Source organism: Strix aluco, chromosome 1 (genome assembly GCF_031877795.1).
Source record: "Strix aluco isolate bStrAlu1 chromosome 1, bStrAlu1.hap1, whole genome shotgun sequence".
Classification (NCBI taxonomy): domain Eukaryota; kingdom Metazoa; phylum Chordata; class Aves; order Strigiformes; family Strigidae; genus Strix; species Strix aluco.
This window is the reverse complement of record NC_133931.1, coordinates 104,137,269-104,159,964: the sequence shown is the minus strand read 5'-3', so window position 1 is coordinate 104,159,964 and position 22,696 is coordinate 104,137,269. Positions and strand designations below refer to the sequence as shown.

At 44.6% G+C, this 22,696-nt stretch overlaps 1 protein-coding gene across 4 annotated transcripts in view; it reads right to left on the bottom strand.

Annotated features, from left to right (window-relative positions):
* The window catches only part of NFATC1 (nuclear factor of activated T cells 1), a 115,712-nt gene that overhangs the window by 72,702 nt on the left and 20,314 nt on the right, over positions 1-22,696 (bottom strand). The gene's annotated exons all lie outside the window — the stretch shown is intronic.

The following is a 22,696-nucleotide window of genomic DNA, read 5'->3' as shown; positions in this document are numbered from 1 at the left end:
CTTGTGCTTTTCCCACAGGTTTCCTACCAGGAGGCAATCGAACACCCTAAGCCCTCAGCTTTGCTCACCTTCCCTCCCCTGAGAAGTGTTCACTTGCTGAAAAATAAATAATAAGATCTCAGATGCATGTTTCGCATTATTTTTTAAGGTTTGTGAACTTGAAACTAAATTTATATTTGTGGGTTTTTAAAGGCTCTGTCATACAGCTGTCCTGGGCTTTGCTCTGGATCCATTACCCACAGTCACTTACTCCCCAACAGCTACTTCTGTGCCTGAAGACAAGTAGTGGCTACAGCACTGAACAAACATGAGTTTTCAAGAGCTGGGAAGTGTCAAAAACATCCAGAAAACCTAATGTAATCACTACATGGTTGATTTTGCCGCACTCAAGCAGGCAAAATCTGTACTCACGTCACTGTAAGTTTTACGTCATATTCTGCAGTAGAAGGCATCTGACCTCTGATACATATTTCCCTTTGAGTTTTAACCATTGCATCACATTATTTACTTTTATATTATGTCACATAACTGTGTATGCCAACAGAAGCAATAAAAGAAAACGATGCAAGGATTAACATTTAAAGGGGCACATACTGTGGATGACTAATTTTAGACTATGCACCCGGTGCACGATTTCTGTGACAGACAGTGTTGTGCTTTGGGAGTTTCTGGTGTGCTGCAGATGTCTGGGGAATGGGCAAGATTTTGCTTACGCTCAGCTGGGTGCAGTGAGAATATTCTGTAGCTCCCTCAAAATACAGGAGAGTGATATTACTGTCACATCGTTCAGCAAATGACAAGAGGAGCGGTAGCAGTAAAGGCAGAGCTGCAGTACTCTAGGTTGTTAAGATTTGTCAAGAGGTAAAGGGAATGTGGAACAGGACAGATCTAAAATGGGACGGGGGAAAAGGGGGACTGAGTATTTTTCTTAGTGAGGAAAGATCTCGCGTGTTCACATCCATGCATATTTTCCACGCATGCTCTGGAATACTGTACTTGGTGGTATAATGATTCTGTTTCCTGGCGTGCGACATGGGATGCATGCGTCAGACACCCTATTTTTATCTTTTTCTCTGTGTAACACAGTCTGAAGCTCTTCTCTTAATAACTCAGCAGCTGAGTACGGGTGGCAAAGGCTGCTCTCGGCTGCAGCATTCATAATAAAGGATGTGCCTTTCCTACCAAGCATGCTTTGCTTGGCAATACGTATATGCAAGTGGAAAGAGCTGTACTTTCCCCTGCTGTGAAAGTGTAAAGGGACTTAGCTGCAAATAAGGATCAGGTGCACAATGTTTTTGAATGAGTTTTCCTTCCCAAATAAAGGTGAGGATATAGCAGTTGCCTGGTTTAGAACAAAGGAAAGATGCAGGCAAAACTTAAGTATGCAGGTAAGACCTCTGTGGTCAGTGTTTTTGGTTTTGAAATGAAAGTATGTCAAATTATCTTGTTCTGACCGACCACTGACTACTCTGCTCTTTTCCTTTTTGAGCAACACTGTTAAAAATATTTGAACTGGTCTCAAATGATATTTGCATTTATATCGTCTGAAGCTGCCAAGATCAAAATCAGACTTAATTGTGGACTTGTTTTACACTCCTCTAATTCTATCAAAAGCAATGCAGTCACTGGTAATTAACACCAGAACAGGACTGATCACAGTTAAGCTCTTTGTCACCTTACATCATCTTACGCAAGACGCACAGAGAAACGCTGCACCGGCTGGGCGACTGCTCCAGTGCACCAAGCTTTCCCTGGGATTCCTACACCTCTCCGTCACCGCTTTCACAATGCCCTCTCCCACCAACACGTCTTCATTCTCACCCATAGATTGCTGCTCATCTTGGTGTGGGTGCCAAAGCAAACCCCAGCCTTTCCTGGGAGACACGCTGTGCACCATGCATCAGGGCCAAATGTTTTCACATGTCCAGGCGCTGCGATGCTGAACACTGGGCGTCTTCCTCCGTCAGCCAGCAAATTGCGAGGGAAACAGTGTTGTTTCACCCCTTGCAGACAACATCTGACTGCAAGGTACTCTCTGATTCAGTCCTACAGCAATGATAACCTGAGGTTTATCACAGACATGAGCGTACCCAGACTGCCTGGATTCTAACTGTGTGCCTGGTGCATATCCATGAAATGTGGCGATCATAATTAAACAGACTTGAAAAATAATGCGCAGAAGGAGGTGAGGTGCTTTTAATACGAGCATTAGGAAAAAAAGCAAAACCTTCCCAAACCTCGCTACAGTTACCAAATGTTGAGGAACTTTTGCAAACGTTGTGTCTAATAACTGAAACACTATTTCAGCATTGGTGGTTATTCTAGAGTCTGTGAGGAAAACTTCTATTATTTAAGCCACAACATCTATTTTAAGAAACAAGGCTGAAATATTCTGTGTGCTCCCTTCCAAGCGCTTTGTGCTTTTGACATGCTGAAGCATCTGTTGAAATGCTCAGAAAGCTACCTGTCATAACAAGAAGCCCTCTGTGCCTGGAGAGGCTCCTGGAGACCACTGAAATAATGGTCTCATTCTGATGGGACACACCAGCCAGGTACACCATCCGCACCCACCCACACCATCAGGAAAAAAGGGACCTACATTACATAATAGTTTTTAAGTGTACTTATTGAGAGTTCCGGGAAAAGACTGCAAAAGTGGTGCATTCCTCCAGGCTCTGACTCCAGAAATACATTAAATGACCATAGTGGCTGATTTAGGGCTTAGCCCATCCCAATGCATTCAGGGCAGAGCTCCCACTAATAACAAAGTGAGGCATGACCAGGGACTTAGCATTCACCCTCTAAACTAGTCAGCAGCTTGCACTTGAGACTCTCCAGGCTACTAGGGGCTGCATCCTTAATGATAATGATGTGTCTGTGCCAAAAACAATCCATAGGTAACATCAGCAATGCATCTACATGTGTGCTTGTTCTTTCTAAGTTTGGCACATAATAAAGACAACAAGTAAATACACCCATTTATGCCTCTAAAAATAGTAAGAACAGTATCTACATTTTCTTATCCGACCATGTAACTGATGGGCATGCTGCTTGCAGCAGGTACCACAGTGCTTACACTGAGCAATGTCTTACATGTCTGTCTGTCCCACCTGCATTTCTAGAACTGTTCAAGGAATAACCTGAGTCAGCCTGGAGAGAATCATTAGTGAGACTAAATGCCCAGTCTGAGGAAAGGGGACTTCTTTCCCTTTTTCTCCCATCAATGTTTTGGAATGTAATTCCAATGCTTTAAAAAAGGTCAAACAGGACAAAATCTATAAAATAGTTACATTTTTAAAGTAAGTGCTGCTTGTCTCTTCAAGGCAGAGCTTCAGGAGCTACACACCAAACAGCTTTAGTGCTAACTTTCTCAAGCAGTAGGTCTTTTTTTTTGTTACAGTAACTGCACATGATGAATGATAAAATGAAACAAATAGTCATGTTTTAAAAATGTATATACAACCTCAAATAAATAACAACAGCAAGTGCTCAGTGTCCTGATTTTTTAAAACCAAACTGAAGATCAAAGTGTTTAAACTACAAAGAAAGTGCACAAACATTTTGGGTATTGATTTCAGCTGTGAGCACCAAGCATGCATAAAAATAGGGTCATCAATCTGACTTTTAAGAAAAATAATTTACTTTTAGCTACCACGTAGAAGCACTAGAAGACGTAAACTGTTGCATCACGGGATTAAACGGGAAGAAGGAAAAGTTGGACTGGCAGGCAATGACCGTCATGTGAAGCGAAGGCACCGAGGGTGAGGTCAGGAGACCCGGGCATCTGTTCTCATCTGCAGAAATCCGGCCTGACCTTTGCCCAACCAGTCACAGAACTGCCCTGCCTCCATGCCCCTGGGTTGAGAACACTCAGGGACCTGCTGCTAAAGGGTGAGGGAGCCAGCAACTTATGTCTCTGGGGAAAAAAAGACACAAAAAGACTGCCCTCCTCAGCCCAAAATCCCCTCTGCCTATACTGATCCATTTTGGCATCAAATTTCTTTGCTAGGGGAGGCCTGAGGAAAAAACACACCTCAGGTGCCCTGAGGCAGGAGATGGTAGAGGCTCTCCACTGAGCCTCCTCTCCCAAACCAAAGAGCTTGACACCACGTGCCATGGGAGATGGCTTATTGACTAAGCAGGACTCAAACCACCCCGGACTCCTCTGCTTGGGAGGGAAGCCGGGCAGCCCTCTGACAGATGAGGGGGTACACCGCGCACCCCAGGGCAGAGGCAGGGAACAGGCAGGCAGCTGTACTCTGTGCTACAAAGCGAGCTCCAGGCAGGGGCTGGCAGCTCCCAGCTGAGAGATGCGGGACCCCACGGGGCGAGGAGCGACCCTGGCAATGCCGATACGGCCAGAGGCGCAGCAGCCACAGGGCACCAACAAACTCCTGCAGCACCTGTCTTGCTGGAGGGTCTCGCAGCACCCCTGTCTCTTGCCAGCTGTTTTCCTCCACCTTCAGTATCATGCTCTGCAGGTGTACATGCGTCAGCCACTGCCGTACCACCCGCACACCCTTTGTGCTTTTTAGGTCTGTGGTCCAAAACGACGCAGGCTGCTGCAGCCCACAGTGTACCCAGGACTGAGAGAGGCACATCGTCCTGACTGGGTACCTCTTCCCTTCACCAGCAACCAGGCATGCAGTAGGGGTGCCAGTTTTCAGATGAGGTGCAAAGCACAGCTCCAGACCACTTGTCAGTGTGGATTCAAAATGGAGGTGCTAAACTTGGGCCACTCAGATGCTCCTGTACACTCTGTTCTCTGGTGAGAGCACAAGCCAAAAAAAAAGAGGAGCGTCTTATTCAAAACAGCAGAGCAGACAGACTTCAGAATAAAAAAAAGGAAAAAAAAGAAAATAAAACACCTCCTTAGAAGCTGAGGTGACTCTCCGGCTGTGATAGCTTCTGCTGAATTTTGTCTGACAGTTAACCAAAAAAAGTGTGTAATTTATGCCCTGTGCAACTTAACATACATGCCACTAACCTTTAGTCCTTCACTTATTTCAAATAAAAACGTAACAGGAATTCCTACAGTTTTTTGTGCTACTTTCAAGATTTATTTTTCCTTTCTAAAACTAATTTTCCTTGGATTCACTCAAACTCTGTTTTAAGATCCAAATGTATTCAGAGCTGGTCCACAAATAAAAATAAGATGGCTTGCTCTTGCAAAGGACTCTGCCTGGGCAGAGGGCGAGAGCTGGACAGGAGAAGGAGTGAATGGAAAACAGCAGGAGTGTGTTTTATGTGGCACTTTCTAGTGCTGCCACTTGGACTTGTAATTCAACAGTGCAGCAAAAGAGCAGCTGTTCACATCATGATGAATAAAGATCTATATAAAACTTCCAGCTGCAAATACGCTGTGAGGAATTATTAATCTTAATGTAATAGAGATGCTGTACACTCAGTCACTGGCTCACAAGTAATTTCCGTCTCTATCCAGGGAAAAACAGCCTTCGTGGCTGCTGGCTCTCAGCACAGCCATGAAATCTCCTTGTCTAAACAGCCGCAAGATGCTGCTCCCTATTTCTAGGAAGGATTTTCCTCCTCAAAAATACACGTACCTAGAAATCAATCAACTCACACTCCTCCTAAAACTGTTAGACTCACATGAGGGATGCCCATCAGAAAAGGAGTTACTAACAGAATGAATTTATAGCTTCTGGGTACCTTATTCATTGGGACACCGGGAAATCATTACTGCTCTTCTGCCATCTTCTACCATGAGTCCAAGGAGACGTCCTTCCCCTAATCCTTGTTGTCTCACCACACTCCCCAGTGCCACTTCCAGGTGACTGGAGGCAGTCAGCCCTCTCCACACCATGGCCCATCTCTAAGGGTGCAGCAGGACAGGGTCAGGAAGAGTCATTCTCCCGTGGAGGGATGGAGGTGGCACTCATGCTAGGCAGTCCACTTGAATGAAGAAGTTTTCCTCTCTGTGAACAGTCCCACACTTACCCGAGGCGGAGCGCTGCTATCCCTTGGATAGCTTGTCCTGTGGCACGGCCACCACCTGTGACCTTCTGGGGCTCTCCACCCTAGCAGCCTGCATGCGTTCGCATTTGGGTGGGATCCTTAGCAGTACGAAGCTGAAGTGCAGGAATCTTTCAAACTGCAATTAAGTAAATGCATGCTGACAACAGAGAGAGGGGCTCTGGAAACCGCAAATTAAAAATCTGGGTCTGGGGGAAAGTCCAATGCAATGGACTACATTTCAGGGAGTGCTCTCCTTGAAACTACCCAACCCCTCAGTCTACTCAGTTTCCACTCAAACATTTGTCCTCAGCATCCATAACAGCTTTTCAGTTTGGACAGTCATACCCATGGCCATGTAAGAGTTAAAAAAAAAATAAATTCACAGGAGCACTGCAACAGGAATTTATTACCTATTCTTAGGCAGATACCCTGGGCAAGCTTATACCTGTGAACCTGCCTTTCGTCATGCCGCTGACGCATCACTCGCATCCAGCAAGATCCCATTTGTGGGTAAGCACAGGCTGGCCCGGGATCCTCGGGCATGTGTCAGGTGCCATCAGCACAAGTGGGATGGGTGTGATGCCATCACCAATGCCCATCCCAGTCACTGCACAGCACCACTGCCAATATCCATCGACGACTTCTCCAAATCCAAGACACCCCACGCTCCCCGAATGCCACGTTATCACTCAATGGCTCACTAGTGCGGCAGTAACTGCATGACTTTGAATTCCCACCCCTGCAAATTCAAGGGCAACGGGGTGCCCAGCAACCCCCAGGGGTTATCCGCTTACGGGTCAATGCTTTTGAGGTGCTTTTCCAGCACATCAAGATGAACACTGGCTCACACAGGATAGGGACAACACAGTTCCAGGCAAAATAGGCACCGGTGAGACAGTATTAGACCAGAAATGGTTGCTTTCCCCCTAAATTTTAACTCCTATCCCAATGACATTTATTTAAACTGCTACTGAAGACAGAAAGCTGGGGCTATGTTTAAAGGCTTTATCTCAGTAAATATTTGGAGAGCTATAAATACCAAGCCATATTCATAATATGAATATTGGACTTACTGTTCTGTTGCCATGAAAATTACTATAAATACACTTCCAATTCTTAATTTCTCTGATTTGCCAAGAACTCCTTTAAAAAGACAAAAAAATTCTTATGTAAGACGTCTTGAGATTTAATTAGCCATTGGAGTCAAAGGCCACAGCACAGAGCAGGAACTGAAAATTCAATGATAGAGGCAGACAAAGCACGTAGTGCACTAGCACGCTATATAGCTGTACGTCCCAAGTGGGACTTATTATAATCAGACAGTCCATGAGTCAAGCCCTGACTGCTTTCTGGTTTTGGGGAAAGGAGGGAGCGGGAAGGGAGGCTGTCTGAAAGTCTGAAATAAACCTCCTTGCTTCTTCTGCAAGTCACATGAATATCGATGGCTTCCAAATTTCACAGTACCTCTGTCCATTATTTTTTTTAATGTAGAAATGAATTAAAAGAAGGAAAGCATTTCACGGCATTTTATAAAAGCGCAGAGCGAGTAGCAAGCTGGGCATAGGGTGATCGAGCTCCCATCTCCAGCTCTGCCAGATAGTTTTTGCTTCATCACAGATACATGACTTGATTAGAGCAGAGAAAATTTCATAACAAGTTTTTACATATTTCCAGCCTGCTCTATGTTTAATCAATTTGTGCTTCAGCCTTCTTATAAAATAAAAGCCAGTAACCATGCCATGTGGCTGGGTAACCCTTTCTTCACTATGGAAAATGTAACGCTTCCCAGACCTCTGGTTCCAATCCTTGTGCAATTTACACCTGCATTCCTTGGGGAATAAAGCACATTAATACAACCCTCTTGCTCTTCAGAGTCATAAAAGTGCTGTCTGCACGTGTATGTTCCTCAAGACAGGTTCTGCTTCCATTGTTTCAACCCTCAAAAAGTGCTATCACATGCACAAGATTCATAAACATGTTATTTGTGACTCCTGTCCCAGAGCAGAAAAGGGCAGTGTGTTTTGCCAGGTCACTACACACTTCTGGTGCTACCCTCCTTCCACAAACTACCTTTGATCCACCTGGTCCTACAGCTCTGATTATGCTGCAGTTTTCTCTGCGAGTGCGCCTTCCATGGAAAGCATCTTAATGCAGCAACAAAAATAGGTCAGGTATATCTTATAGCTCAGCTTCAAGGTTTTGATCTCCAAGACAGTCTGATTAAACTGTGAAAAAAACAGAGAGATTGGATTCCACACAGTGAGTTTTTTGAGAGCAACAATGATGCCATTGGTTGATGTCACTTGTTTTACCAAAAAAAAAAAAAAAAGGATACAACAGACCAGACTCTCTGACCAACAAGCATAACATGAGTGGCTCTGCCCAACAGGCCACAAGGGCTAAAATGAACTGAAAGGCCTGTGATCTCCAACAGCAAGTAAATAAAATAAGCACGAAAGACTCTTAGATAAACTTTCTCAACATATATGGACTATTTTCAATCAATCATTCTAAATATTGTCACATTGAGTAACATTATTTAGCAACAGCTGTTGCACTAGAATTTCATCCAAATACTGACAAGCTAATACCACAACCCCATTTAAAGCTAGTAAGGCAGCCAAATAAAATGTTGCAAATATTAATGGCAGAACTTGCCAATAAAAGCTTTACAGAGTAGCTTATCTGCTGCTGCAAATGGATGACACCTTGCTGTCATCAGTGTAGCAGGATGTCAGTGCATGACTGGGATTTGAGGAGGACGCTGAGGGTACCACTTTCTCCTTTGAAGGGAGGTACAGTAGGTACTGGTGATCAGGACCTGTGTTTTTACACCCAAGTCACGACAACATCTATATCAACCTGTTGACTTCAAACACGAAGCTCTGGCATGGATCAAGTCCCAGGTCAGAGATAGAAACGCCAGAGTCTTAAAAGGCACCTCTCCTCCTCACCATACTCAAGCCTTACTTGGGAATCTAACCTAAGAAGTAAACCTCACTCCTGGCGAACTATAAGACATTAAAGCCTGCTGGCCCCAGTTACACATAATTATACACAACACAGCAAGTCAAAAAGAAACAGGGAAAAACCAGGTGAGTCATGTCACCTAACTTTAACACATATGGGCTGGACAACAACAGGGTCTAGTCACTTTGGCTGCTTCACTGCCAGCAAAATGAGACACGCACTCTGAAGGTGTGACTTACCTGAGCTGCTTCAGATGTTCACATCAGAATAAAATTAATAGCTCCCTAAACTCTATACCGACAAGCCTTCTTGTGATTACAGAGAGAAACTATGACAATTAGCTCAGTTGCAGACATCTACGGTTAGCTAAATAAACCCAAAACGTAGACTTGCCCCTGTAACCAAGCCCGGGCCACAGTTCAAAGCATGAGCATCCCACAAACCCAGGGCAGTGCTGCAAGAAAGGCACACTGCACTTAGCCCAAAGAGACGCAGAGCAGAGCTGCTGTGAGAAGACCCCTGCAGTGGCAGCGCCTGCTACAGACACAATGCTTTGCACTACACCATCACGCGTTTTGGGCAGTTGCCCACAGCCTTTCACAGCCGGGGTACAAGACCATGAACTTGAACGGTGGTGCTTTGCAGCCTTTTTCTTTCCCAGAGGGAAAGGTCAAAGTCAGCTCCACCACAGCTTAACTTCAGCGCATCGCCTTCTCCACCCTGATTTTGGGGACCTGCTGCACCCTGGACCTAGAGGCAGCCACAACCCAAGGTGGGCAGCAGGTGGTCATGGCTGACAGATAGACACTTAGCCAGCTCCACTCCAGCCTCCCTCCCTGTGCCTGAGATGGAACCAATAACCCTTCCCTCTCTCAGAGAAGAGGTGCTGCAAGGATTGAGTCATTTGCGTGAAAAGGCTGCAGCAACCTCCCCAGTCCCAGCAGCGCTCACCATCTCAGCTCTGGAGCACAAGGGAAACTCTTGAGCAGCATCAGGTACGTTTTGGATGGCCTTGCTGTTGCTGTTGTTTCAAAACTGAAGTGCACGTTAAAGTTGTAATAAAAAGGCAGTACTCTTGCTAATGTTCATTTTTATACTAAATTCAAACTTACTTACATTACATACCTTTCTATTAGAAAAAGTGAAAAGAGCATTCATTAATAACTGGAGAATCCAGACGCTAGAAGACAATGGTTTTTTTTATTTCTGTTACTTTACTCAAGACTGGAGGAACAAAAGAATGCTTTTACTCATTAGATGATTTTCCTAAAAACATCTTGCTATTACAGCTAGGCTTCTAGGTTAACGCTGCCCTGTGAACTACCCATGTAAATTCTATTTGGATTGAGAGTTTCAGGGGCTTCATTTACACTACCAAAGCTGCAGAGGCATAGCCCAGCGCCAGCATTGCCACTGCACTGTCTTGCTCTTTGCAAAACCTCTCTAACCTGCCTCCACTTCACACAGGGCTCTTGCAGCCAGCAGTGGGGCTATGTCAGTTCACATATTTTAAGGTTTTCCTCACAACCGGGAGGGATTAGAAAATGAGGCTTTGATGTGTTCAGGACATGTGCTTGAGATTACTTGTGTACCTAGATGCTAGCACATGTGCCTGCAAGTTGTGGTCTAAATTTGTTTGTCCCTGGCAGCTCATGTTTGCAGCCATGGGTGGAGTTTGTGTAAAATTCTATTACTGTATGACATTTTGTAGTCAGTAATATTCTATAACCTATATTCAGTAACAATATTTGAGTCTATATTGAGGAATATTATATTATTGCCGAATAAGAGCTACGACACGTAAGGTCCACGTAATGAAAACAACATCATTGCTAGAGAAGTGGTTGAAAATTAATTTGAAAGCCATTTGGAACATTATTGCAGGATTATTAAGGATTATTGATGAATAAATGCCATCTATATATTTTTTTTAAAAAGATGCACTTTCCAAGCCATTTTATGAATTCCTGTATACATGGGGAGAGATTTATATCTTTTATGTTGCTTTTTTTTATTCTGACAGGCACTAGCTAAATATTGTTATACTGTTCCAACGCTGTATTGTATTTCAACCAGATCAAATACTCTCTGCAACACAAGAGGTGTTACAAGATCTTAATACAGAGTTCTGCAAAGAGCAGCAGGATTTCTATGTTTTTTGCCTTTTTTTCAACAAGTGTTATCTTCTATGAACTTCTCCAAGCTGAAAAACCAAACCCATACCAGTACACTTCTTCAGCGCCTCACAACTTTTAGACGTGCTATTTCTCTTCAAGTCAATGAGAGTTTTACAGCTAACTCTAACCCTGCATGCTTTGCCAATTTTCTCTGGTGTTTTTCTCCTAGAAATGCAGGCACTTGGTACATATATAGCAGTGAGACTGTATTAAAAGCCACAGCAGGTGGAAAATAATACAGCACAGGGAAGTCGTTGTTTTTGACTCTGCTCACAAGCAAAGCTATGTACAAAGCACAATGAGGCACAGTAAATAAAGATGTTTCACACAGACAAGCACGAAAATCTTCCAAAACAAAGAAAATTAAATTATCTTTCAACTAAAGAACACACTGCAGTGAAAGACTAAATGAGCGATTCTAATTAAAACCATGCTGCGAATCTCCTACTTTCCACCACGAAAAAAAAACCAGCTAGTGTTTGTGCATGTACAGCCACCCTCTAAAACCAGTCAAGCAGCTTTCCAGCCAAACAATGCAAGACACAGCATCTCAGAACTACAAAACACATTGAAATTATTTCCATAGCAATCATAACAATGACATGCCAGGCCAGGATCGGGGGGGGGGGGGGGGGGAAAGGGTGTAGGGGGTTGGCGGCGGGACCTCAGCCCCCCGCTGGCCCTGGTGCTGCCCACTGCGTCAGGCACCCGCCAGCAGCACCCACGCAGCGCCTGTCCCCTTGCCCCATGGCCGCATCCAGCACCCCACCGCCGTGTGCCATGCCGCTTGCCGGTGCTCGCTTTGGGGATGGTTGGTCTCATCCAAAATAGTCACTCGTTTCCCTTCTTTGCCCCACACTCATAAGCAAAGCATGAGGTCCCCGCACACACGCAGGAGAGCCACGGTGCTGGTAAATCCTGGCCCCAGGCAAGCACAGGTAACGCCCTGCTCGAGCTTCTTAATCCTGATATGCCGCAACCATCTTGGGCTCAGGTCTCTCTCCTTGCGGTGCTAAATCAGGCAGTGGTCTCAGGTGAAGACGTTAGGAGGGGGATGAAAACTCAGGACTAACCCTTTGTGCCTGAACTGCGCCCAGGCTTCACGCACGGCTCGGCTCTGAGCAGCTCTCCAGAAACGAAATGTGATCTCTTTTCCGACCCACTCCCTTCTCGCTATTTATCTACTTGCACAGCCACGATATGCTGCGGGCTTCCCGAACACTAGCCACTGTCCTTTCACGGGCAGAGAGCCGAGGGGACGGGAACGTGCAGCTTATTAAGTACAGTGAATATGGGCATCCATGTCCTGCGCAGAACACACATGATATGCTGATATTGCTATTTTGATGCAGGCGCAGGGACAGGAATCAGCTAAATATAGCAGACTTCAGCGACTGGTCTAAATTACAGACTTAAATGACATGAAGAAAGATACAGTTTGCCCAAAGACAGAGGAAAGTAATGGGAAGATTGTGGATGGTGATGGGAAGCTTGGCTCTAGCATCCATTATGCCTGACTTGCTATCAAGACATACAGTAAAAGCTTCAGAGACATGGGGCCTTCATGCCCATTAGACGTGGGTAGGCATAATGGTGGTGGAGCAAAGAAAAGATGCAATCATCCTAAGAGATCCCAAAATCAAAGGGACTGAAGGCAGAGGCAAAGGAGGATCCAGTTAATAGCATACACCTGAAAACCATCAGAAGGAAGCAGCAACACAGGGGGAACCTGCAACCGATGCCCAAAGTGCATCAGATTTTTAAGAGGGAAAACTTAACGGATGTCCTCAAAAGCAGCAAAGAGGTCTGCAAGAACGAAGTGCAGATTCCGCAACTTGCTCCCCTTTTTCATGCTATTTTTGGGCAGTTGGCAGCCCCACATGCTCATGTGTAACATCCAATCTCTTGGATGTCACACCCACGTAAGGCAGTGAAATTGTCTTAATCCAGATTTTGCACCTGAGTCACCTGAGTGACAATAAATGACACAATTAAGTGCCAGTTGATCAATGTATCCTTGCTTCGTAGAAAACTTAAGCACATGTTCAACATTTTGAAAATTTAAGGATGTACATAAGTGCTCTGTTGCACTGTAATAGAAAGATCATTTTGCTCAATCTCTTTTACATTTTTCCCCTTACGTTACACTGAACTGGACCAGCAATATTTTTACACAAGTATCATTGCAAGTGGCGAGGGAGGAGCTCCCTTTCTGATCAGGATGATGGGTTTTCTCCAGGATTCACATTTGGCAGTAACACCACGTTACCAGTGCCCCAAAGAGCAAAAGTCATTGAAGGCGACTTCGGTGTCTGTAACTGAAGTGCCAAGGGACTCCCAAAAAAGTACCCATGCTGTGCCTGCAAGTGTTGTTTACTGCTTTGAACAGGGCTGCATTTGAAACCTAGGCAGTAGACTTTTAAATCCCAGTGTACATAATGTCTGTATGCAAACCAAAAGCAGGAGTTCCTCCGCTTTATTGGGTACTGAAACATTAAAAACAGGTGTTTAAAAACTGTATTACAAATCTGTCTGCAACCTGTATTATTTTTACCATGTGCAAGTAAATTGATCACTAGCATGTTTCAACTGTTTCAGTGAAAATACGCAACTCCTGCTAAATTATTTCTTAAACATGTGGAGTGAGGAGAAAGTTTATTTGATTTCGCTGCACTGACAGCATGCAACATATTTTACTTATGTGTATGTATATAACGGATGCTGTAATGGATCATCTCCCTTTCACGCCATGTATCAAAGAAGATCTCGAGCTATTCTTCACAAGGAAAGAAATGATAAACCCCTGCTCATAATGAAAGCTGCAACGTACTTCAAGAGAGCAACTGAGTAATTTGACACCGTATTTTCCACTGATTCAGCCTGTTAGTTGGAACAATGACTGATTAAAATGGAAAATCTATATTATAAACACATATACTGACATTCCAGATTACAAGGTATGTTACAGATGTGATTTTTTTCTCTTCTTACATATAAATATTAGAAAGTGTAAAACCAGAAATTATTCCAGTAGAGTTACATTGGTGTGAAAGTGATCTGAAATACAAACTGGCACCCAGTACATCTTCATACAGAATGCACACAATATTAATTTTCATTATATATATGTTTTATGTAATTTGGAGTACCAAGAAGAAAAAAAAAATCATTTGCCCTGAGATATTACTTTTAGGAATAGAGGACAGATGTCTAGTTGCCAAAGCAGACTTGTAAAAAATTAATCACCTGCCTCATGCAGGTTAGCAGTGTTTGGCAGGTAGGTTAGCTCAGCTCATAATGAAGCATCTGGCTTTTGGTAAAGCTGCATTTTAATTTTAACTGTGTTTCATTTTAGTGTTTGGGCTCATGTCAATGTACAATAATCTGACAAGTCTGGAGCAGATTTGCCAATTGGTAACTTTGGTGTAGGTCTTCTCAACTGCAACCAAAACTAAGTCAAGTAACAACTGTGGTTCACGCCCAGAACACAGCCTCACATATCATCTGAGACTCTCTGTAAAGCCATTTTAAACCCAGTACTCAATGTCTTACTCATCCACTGTCTTATTTTCTTAAAAACAGCTAAATTGACTAAGAGTCAGCAAACTCCTAAGCATGTGTTTGAATTAAGCAGGATAAGTGGACTGACTTCAGGAGTGCCCCAATACTGCTTTGAATGTGGTTCAGGTTTCTGGGGTTTTTTTTGTAACTGAGGTCTGGTAATTTGAGGCAAGCAAAGGTCTACCCGTGTTGCATTTTTCCTTAGAAAAGCAGGTACCCATTTGTAGCACTATTGCTAGCTTCTTTTGGCTAACCAGAAGCATCTGCAGCTCCTTCTCGGACGCTGGGAAAGCAGAAGAAGAGCTGCTGCAGCTCAGAGAGGTCTGCAGAACTGTGGCCTTCTGATTCTGTCGTTCTCGTCACTTCCAGGTGTCCCCCTGATGCATGCATTTTCAGTGAAAGGGTGCTTCTACCACAGATTTACCGGGACACCCCCCCACACACACCCTCCCCAATTGTCCTTGTGAGAGAGCAACCACTATGCAGATGCAGGGACCATTTTTTAAGGTGAATAGCTCAGGCATTCGAATAATGTTCCCAAAAGACAAAGATCTATTAGAGCATGGATTAAGCAATTGCCAGTTTTTGGTTTTACATTAGGACCGTTTTTTAAGCTTTCAAATGTGCCAAAACCCTCAGAAATCTCACTGGCTGTTGTTCTCTTATTCACTTAAGCTGAAACATTTCTTTCTAATACTTTTTTAAAAAAGAAATGTAAGAGAGAACAGATCACACTACAGTCTCCTGAGCTCTAGCAGGTCTTGACAGAGAGTACAAAGGAAGGAACTGGGAACATTAAGCTCCGTAAGCACATTTGCAACAGCCTCACTAGGAGTACCACAAATGCCTTTGCTGGGCTGCTGCAGCTTGTGCAGGGATTTTCCTAGCACACCACTGCAAAGAAATCACCTGTTTCAACTGTATTAATTTCTTTGTTTCCATCTTCACCGAACACCACCCACTGACAGGGCCCACAGGCACACTTTCACTTTATTTAGTTATGTACTAAAAAAAAAGCATGGGGGATTTTTCTTTTCTTGCCTGGGACCTGACCGCTTGAAGTAAAGGGGAATGGCAACTTCTAGAAAGCAAATTCGGAGACAGAGCAAGTGACAAGGCAACTTTCTGCAACTTTCAGCAGAAGAGATGCAGTATTAAGCAGGGGGCAAAAGGGATGGAAAGGACAAAAAAAGCATAGCACTCAAACAGTCAAGGATGAGTCCTGATTCCTCCCTGGAGAGCAGTGATACACGTTTTTGAGGTATGCTTCCAAAATAATGATGAATTGCCCTTTCAAACAATGTGCAGAAAAAACTCAATCCACACTGCAAACAATTCACCGAGTGAAAAGATGCAGCATGAGACCTGAGGACAAAGTAAATGACGAATAGGAGACGAAAGACCACTACATTTATGTTCTGTCTTTCTTGCTCTTGCAGAGACTTCCATCACATTATTTCTAGACACTCAGGGTGTGTGTGCTGCTGGCCACCAAAACCAGCCTGACAAGGGAAGCAGAAAGGATGGCTCTGTGAGCAGTGGTGGAGATAAAGAGGACTCCTTTGCTTCCTTCCTACATCTAACCTAGAAGGTCTTTGCCTTATCAATCACCACCAGAGGACAGCTAGAAGATACCTCACACAGTGAGAGCAATGCCACTGACTCCCTTGTCACAAAGGACGAGACAGAAAGGAAACTGGGAGAGGCCAAAGGAGAGGAAAGCCGAGAGCTGATATCACCATCACTTTTCCCAAGGGAACAGAGACAGCAACAGCAGAAGAGCGGGAATGCTTTCCATCCCCTCCTCCCTCAAGGCCACCACTAACTTCTGCTTTGCCAGCAGCCAGAGAGTCCAAACTCAAGGCAAACCTAGCATGCTGGGCTAAATCCTTTGGGCTGGAAAGCCAGATTGAATATCCCAGAGTCATAACAGCCGGGATATGTACTGCAGCATCCGTCAGGCCAAGCGTGGGTGAGGTATCATTTTTAAAGGAGAGCAGAGTGCATCCCCCAAGCACTGGCTGGTGGAAATTTCATTTTTCATTTGGAAAGGGCTGTTGCGCCAAACAACAGAGGCCTGTCCCCAGGACTGCTCATAAATCAGAGCTGAATTTGCATTTTCAGGGTCTTCACCGGCTGACAGCAGCACACTTTCCAGAACGGCTCCCTTCTGGACTTGGCCCTCCTCAGGGAGGCCATAAGTTACCTATACGGCTGTGCCTGTGGAGCTACCCTGTGGGACCAACTTCATGTGAAATACCAAAAAAAGAGAAACTTCCCCCTTCCCAAAATACAACCTTCTAACAATGAAAAACCATGATAAAAAGCCTTCAATGGGCTTTCTTCCATTTGTTGGATTTATAGAAACAATAGCAGCCTTAAAACATCTGCCAAATCATTCTACTTTTCAGTTTTGATTATCTGTCTGCTAGTTTGAGGTTAGCTTTAACTATACAGATGCAAGAAGTGAGAAAGCCATTCAGCTTGGATTTATTCTTAAGAAGTACCGGCTGTCTAATACAAGGCTATAAAATGTAGGCTCCCTGTCTGGTTTGTTGTATGGTTGCATGGCTTTGTGCTATTAATTGCAACCTGGCTAACAGGTGCTTGCCAATGTCTTTATATCCTCAGCATAAGAAAGGATTGTATTTCCATCTGGATAAAAGGGTGACGCTGTCTTCTGAAAAGAATTTAAGAGCAGCAGAGAGAGGAAGTCCACTGTGGCATGACAAGTTGAATCACTGCTTACTAACGAGAATATGCCCACTTCTCTGCTCTGAGAGACCCAGAGAGGGAAGAGGAAAGCAGCTAACACATTTTTTTTCCACATCTACTCCTCTTGGTCAGGTGTCAGCTGGCCATGAGCTGGACCCACCAGGGACTGTTTTCCTTCCAATTCCCTTGATTTATCCAGCAATAGTGGCAGCTCTGTTGTTTTAAAACAAACTCGCAGCACTGGGGGACCTCTACCAAGAAAAACACTTACGCACGCACTGCAGGTATATGAGAAGTCCCATACTACGTATTTTAAAATTAACCACGGGCTCACCTCGCTGTGCAGCATCACAGCATTGCTGCGAAGGACTTGCCCCGCTCTGTCTGGAAAAGCCTTCCTCTTGGCTTCCTTATCACTTAATCTCCTTCCTGTCATCAGTGGTGAACACCTCTTTCCAGTCTTTTCCTTTAGCTCTTCGTTTCTCTCTTCTTCCTATCTTGCCTTCTGTATAACTGCACAACCCTATTACCTCACACTGTTAACTATTTGTGAAGCCAGGTGCATGAGAAGTGCTACATGAGACTCTGACGTTAAAACATGAAGTCTCAACCGCAATGCATTTGGAGCTCGCTGGACTGAGTGCCGTCCCCTGAAGTTACAACGCTTTGATCGACAAGGCTTTCTATTCCCTGAGGGCTTTGCAAAAGGTATTCATAGCTCTTTGGTCTGGAAGATGAAAGGACTCTCATAGATACCTGCAGTGGCCAGCACCTGGACCTGGACTACTTGAGCTTGTTATCCAAAAGCAGCAAAACCAACTGATCCATGGGAAGCAAACGATAACACGCTCCACGTGTTACCAGGGCGCACAAATAGCTCAGGGGCATGTTGGTGCCTAATTATGCGATGTGGAGATGTACAAAAATACCAAAGCAGCAATTGCTTTGGAGAAGAGTTTGACACTTGTTAGTCATAAGGAGATTTAAAAATCCCAACATATGCCTCAAGGCCTTTGAAAATTGGGCCCGAAGTGCCTACTTGAGATCTTGTTGAGAAACAACACAGTCAACTTCTGTGAGCAAGTCTCCTGGCACAGACAACACTTTGACTATGCAAATCAGCAGACAAATCATTGTGTTTTGCCTGTAAAATGAGGGAGTTCAGACTATTCATCTGTTCACAGGCTCAGATCAAATTCTGTATTAGAGCGCACACGCCATACACAACCTCTACCATCTCACTGCAAAGTGATACCATGAAAGGCAAGGCAGCATTCACTGTATCTTCAATATTAACTTATTTTTCCAAGAGGAAAACAAACCCTGGCTAGTATCAGTTACCTAGATAAAAAAGGAAAACCCCTACAACTCCCTTTCTTCCCTTTTTCTAACCAATTCATCTACCCCACGTCAAGAGTGATCTTGAAGAAAATTCCTGGCATATTTCGTGTCAAAAAAATGAACAATAACCATGACTTTTGAAAGTGCTTACTAGACTACTCTGTGCATTTGAGTATTTTCTTTCACCATTTAGTCCAGTCTTCTATGGGAGTACATCATACCCTTTAATTAAACATTCTTGAGTATTGGGATTTTATCTCACAGATACACCGCACCCTGCTTGTAAAAATTCCATCTCAGGCAGCCAAAGTGCTTGACTTATTCCAAAGATGAGTTATTAATTAGAATATCTGTAGACCCTATATTTATAAGCTGGTGCCATCCCTCTCCAGGGAGCCCAAACTTTTATCTGCCCGATTACTTACCTGCAGCTGAAACAGAGCCATCGCTGGCTGGAATGTAATCCCCATCTTGTGCAACTCCTCACCAACACTCTTAAAATGAAGACTGGGAGATAGGTCCAAATGAAGGACGCTTTTAAGACGTTCTGGATGTAAACCCCTTGAATTAAATTCACCTCACTTAAAATTCGGCTGTAGCTATCTAACTCTGTGGGTTTCCTAAAGTCCCCATTCACTTCATCTTGCTTCATTCAGAGAAGCCCTCACCCTAGTCATGAACCCCTGCAAACAGTGAGGTGCCAGCAGGATGCTAACAGGCATGATTTCACTCCCCAAAGTGGTCCCAGGTTTCACCCTCACCTGGCACAGCATGCAGCTTCGTAATGCCCGGTGCCAGCTGGGTCACCGGGTCCCGTTCTGCCTTGGAGAGGGGAGTACCCCAGTCTGAAATCACCGAAGGCAATGACAACTCACAAAATACTTTCCCAAGCCAAGGGGTAAAAGCCGGTGCCAGCCATGAGCTCACCAACACCGCTCCCTGGCACTGCTCACTTGCCAATCTTCTGCAGCATTTTTAGCTCACTAGGTGCGCCAGCTCATCCCACTCTCAAAACGTTTAGCAATCGAGAACAGCAATAGCTTGGGGCTGCCACGGCAGCCAAACACCCAAACAGGCAAAGCAGAAATCTGTGAGAGAGGAATATTGCGTCACTGGGCTCATTAGCCCTCACAGGCAACTTGAAGCGCTCAAAACCATATCGTTCCTAAGTGCAGAAAGGAGGGTGCAGCCATCCCACAGAAGGAAATCCATAGGAAATCCTGCTGGCATGAAATATGCCTGGGCGACAGCCCACGGGAGCCTCCAGTGAGAAAGCCCCATGCAGATGATGGAGAGATGATAAAGAGCGAGTGGTGGCTTCCAGCACCAGATCGGGGCAAGACTTTGCTGTCGCAGGCAGCCACCAGCACCCGCCAGGCCTCCCCCTTCCACGGGTCAGTATAAACCCCCCTCGCAGCCTGCCATGCTCAGGACTGCCTGCCCTTTCCCAGGCTCAGGTTTGGGAGAGAATAATCCCATACATCAATGGGCATTCAGCATGCTGCCAGGTCCCAGTGCAAAGCTCTTCAGCTTTACATGTGGCCCTCTCCAGCTCCAGAGAAAAGTCACCAGCCTGGAGGAGCCACTCGAGCCAAGGAAAAAACTGGTCTCCAACCCTGGATTTCATGTCACACCCATGAGAGACTCCTGCCCTCCTACACCACCACTCTCCTCGTCCAGCACGCTTGCCTTGGAAACCTTTGATTGTTGGACCTTCCACCTCTTACAAGAAAAGATGGAGCAGCAGCAAGGAAGCTAACATTTCCTGGGAAAAAAAAAAAAGATAAACACTCTGCCTACAGAGAAAGCAACCTCCTGGCAATGTTGCTGGGGAACTGTGCCATGAGCATTGGATGCTTTTTGGACTTCTCCTCTGCCTTAGCATGCCCTACAGATATGTGGAGGTACTAGTGTAGAAAATCTCCTGGTTTGGGAAGCAAGATGCTAGTGAGAGGGGGTTTGAAATGGGTAGGAAGAAACCTCCTCCGCATTCTCCTCTTGTCAAAGGTAAAGGGGAAGAGCTTTAACAAAAGCAGAATTTAAGCAAGCTCCCCCAAAGCAGTGACCTAAGAAAGGCCTGACTGCCCACACAGGGCAAAAAAATAACACAAAAGAGTAAAGCAAGAGGTCAGAGGAGTTTTATGAGGGGTTTTCCTGAGTCAACACAATTGAAAACACCAGGAAATATTAGAGGGAGAAGCTTGATCCAAATTCTCTAACCTGAAGACGCTCAGATACTGTTTGTGCTTACGTCTGGGTGTGAACTTTGAAGATTGGACTCCTTTCTGTGTAACACAATGGACTGAATCAAACCTGACCCAAACACCTGCAATGTCATGATTCAGAGATGCATTTTACAGCTTTTGCCAGTCACCAATTTATCAAAAGTTACTCCCTAGATCTCCTCCTCCTCATTTATTTATAAGTACTCCTGTTTTTAAAGTACTTCTTTATATATAAGTACTTACTATTTCTCTTATTAAAAAGTATTTATAAGTATGTACTTTCTTTTTGAAAGTACTTTTCATCTATCCATCCAACTCTGGTCTAAGTCAGAAGCTTTTAAATATTTCCTCAAACAGATAACTGGCTGGGATGGCAATGTCAGCATGGAGAAGCTTTTTCTGTGTCTCTTTATGTTTCTGTTCTTTTTGGAGAAAAGTGTGTTCAGGTTGTAATAAAAGGACTGAAAAATACATTAATCCTTATTAAACCGGTAGAGCCAAATGACAGGGCTAGGACTGGCTGCTTCCTCTCCTCTCCCTTCATGCCCTTCCGCAGTTTCCTCTCCTCTCCTCTTTTCTGACACTTGTTTGTGTTTGGGAGCAGCACGCTCACTCCTGACAGACCAGGACGGGGGATGAGAGGGGAAATGTCTGGACGCGTTTAGTCCAATTAAATGTTGGCATCACATTCAGTCTTTCCAAAAAGCACGTAGGAAACTTTAAACGTCAGCCTGGCTGCTGCGAATTGATGCCTCCACATTTACATTTCCTTGCATCAAGCCACAAACAGAGTAGGTATTAATTGTCATCAGACGTGTCTGCCACAAACCCCTCTTTAATATCATTCACAAATGTTCTGCTAAAACCTTTCGTCTTTCAGCAGATGACTTCCATAATCCCGTGTCACTGGTGAGTTTTGGCAGAGCTAAAGAGCGAACTGTGTTTGCTGCTGACAACTCCCCTCACTTTCCTTTTTCAGCTGCTGCAGCAGCACATAAATGCTGCGGCAGCATTCCCTGCCAGTGTCATCTCACTCACATCGTTCCTCCGAACGACGTGTTTGCTAACAGGGTTTTACAGCAAATAAACAAATGCGCACAAGACCTGCACGTGTGGTCTGTACATCATCTTGAGCCACCCGGTCTTTCAACGAGCCGCTGCTCCGGCAGGAAGAGTCAGCTGTGGCATGAACCCAAGCAGCGTCTGCCTCCCTCCCACAGGCAGTGCCCTGACACCCGTGGGTCCTGTGGTGTCCGGGCAGCGATAAAACCTGGGCTCTGCTGCACAGGGGGTCACAACCCTGACAGAATGCACTGAAAGTTTAACCTCTGGGTGAGAAAGAAGCCGCTGAAGAGGGACAGGGAGCTGGCTCTCCCCCGCCGCTTTTTGTTTTGTTTTGTTTTAAACAACTAAATCTTGTTCTTCCCACTGCTGAGAAAAGTCCTTTAGAAATGAATGAGACTAGTCATATAAATGAATTAAGGGTCAGTTTACAGTGTTATTACATTAAATGCCTTATATACAGTAACTGTAGAGTTTGGTAGAATTAATGAAACTAGATTCAGACCTCAGATGCTTTCCAGAGTGGCTAGAAGGGTTTAAGGAGCTAAACAGAAGAAACTCAAAAAGCCTCACTTTGCTCAGCATTCACTGCAACATCCAAACCAGCAACATACTTCCACATTACTGCTACAGCTCTGCCCTCCAACATGTGTTCACAGCTCTCATTAG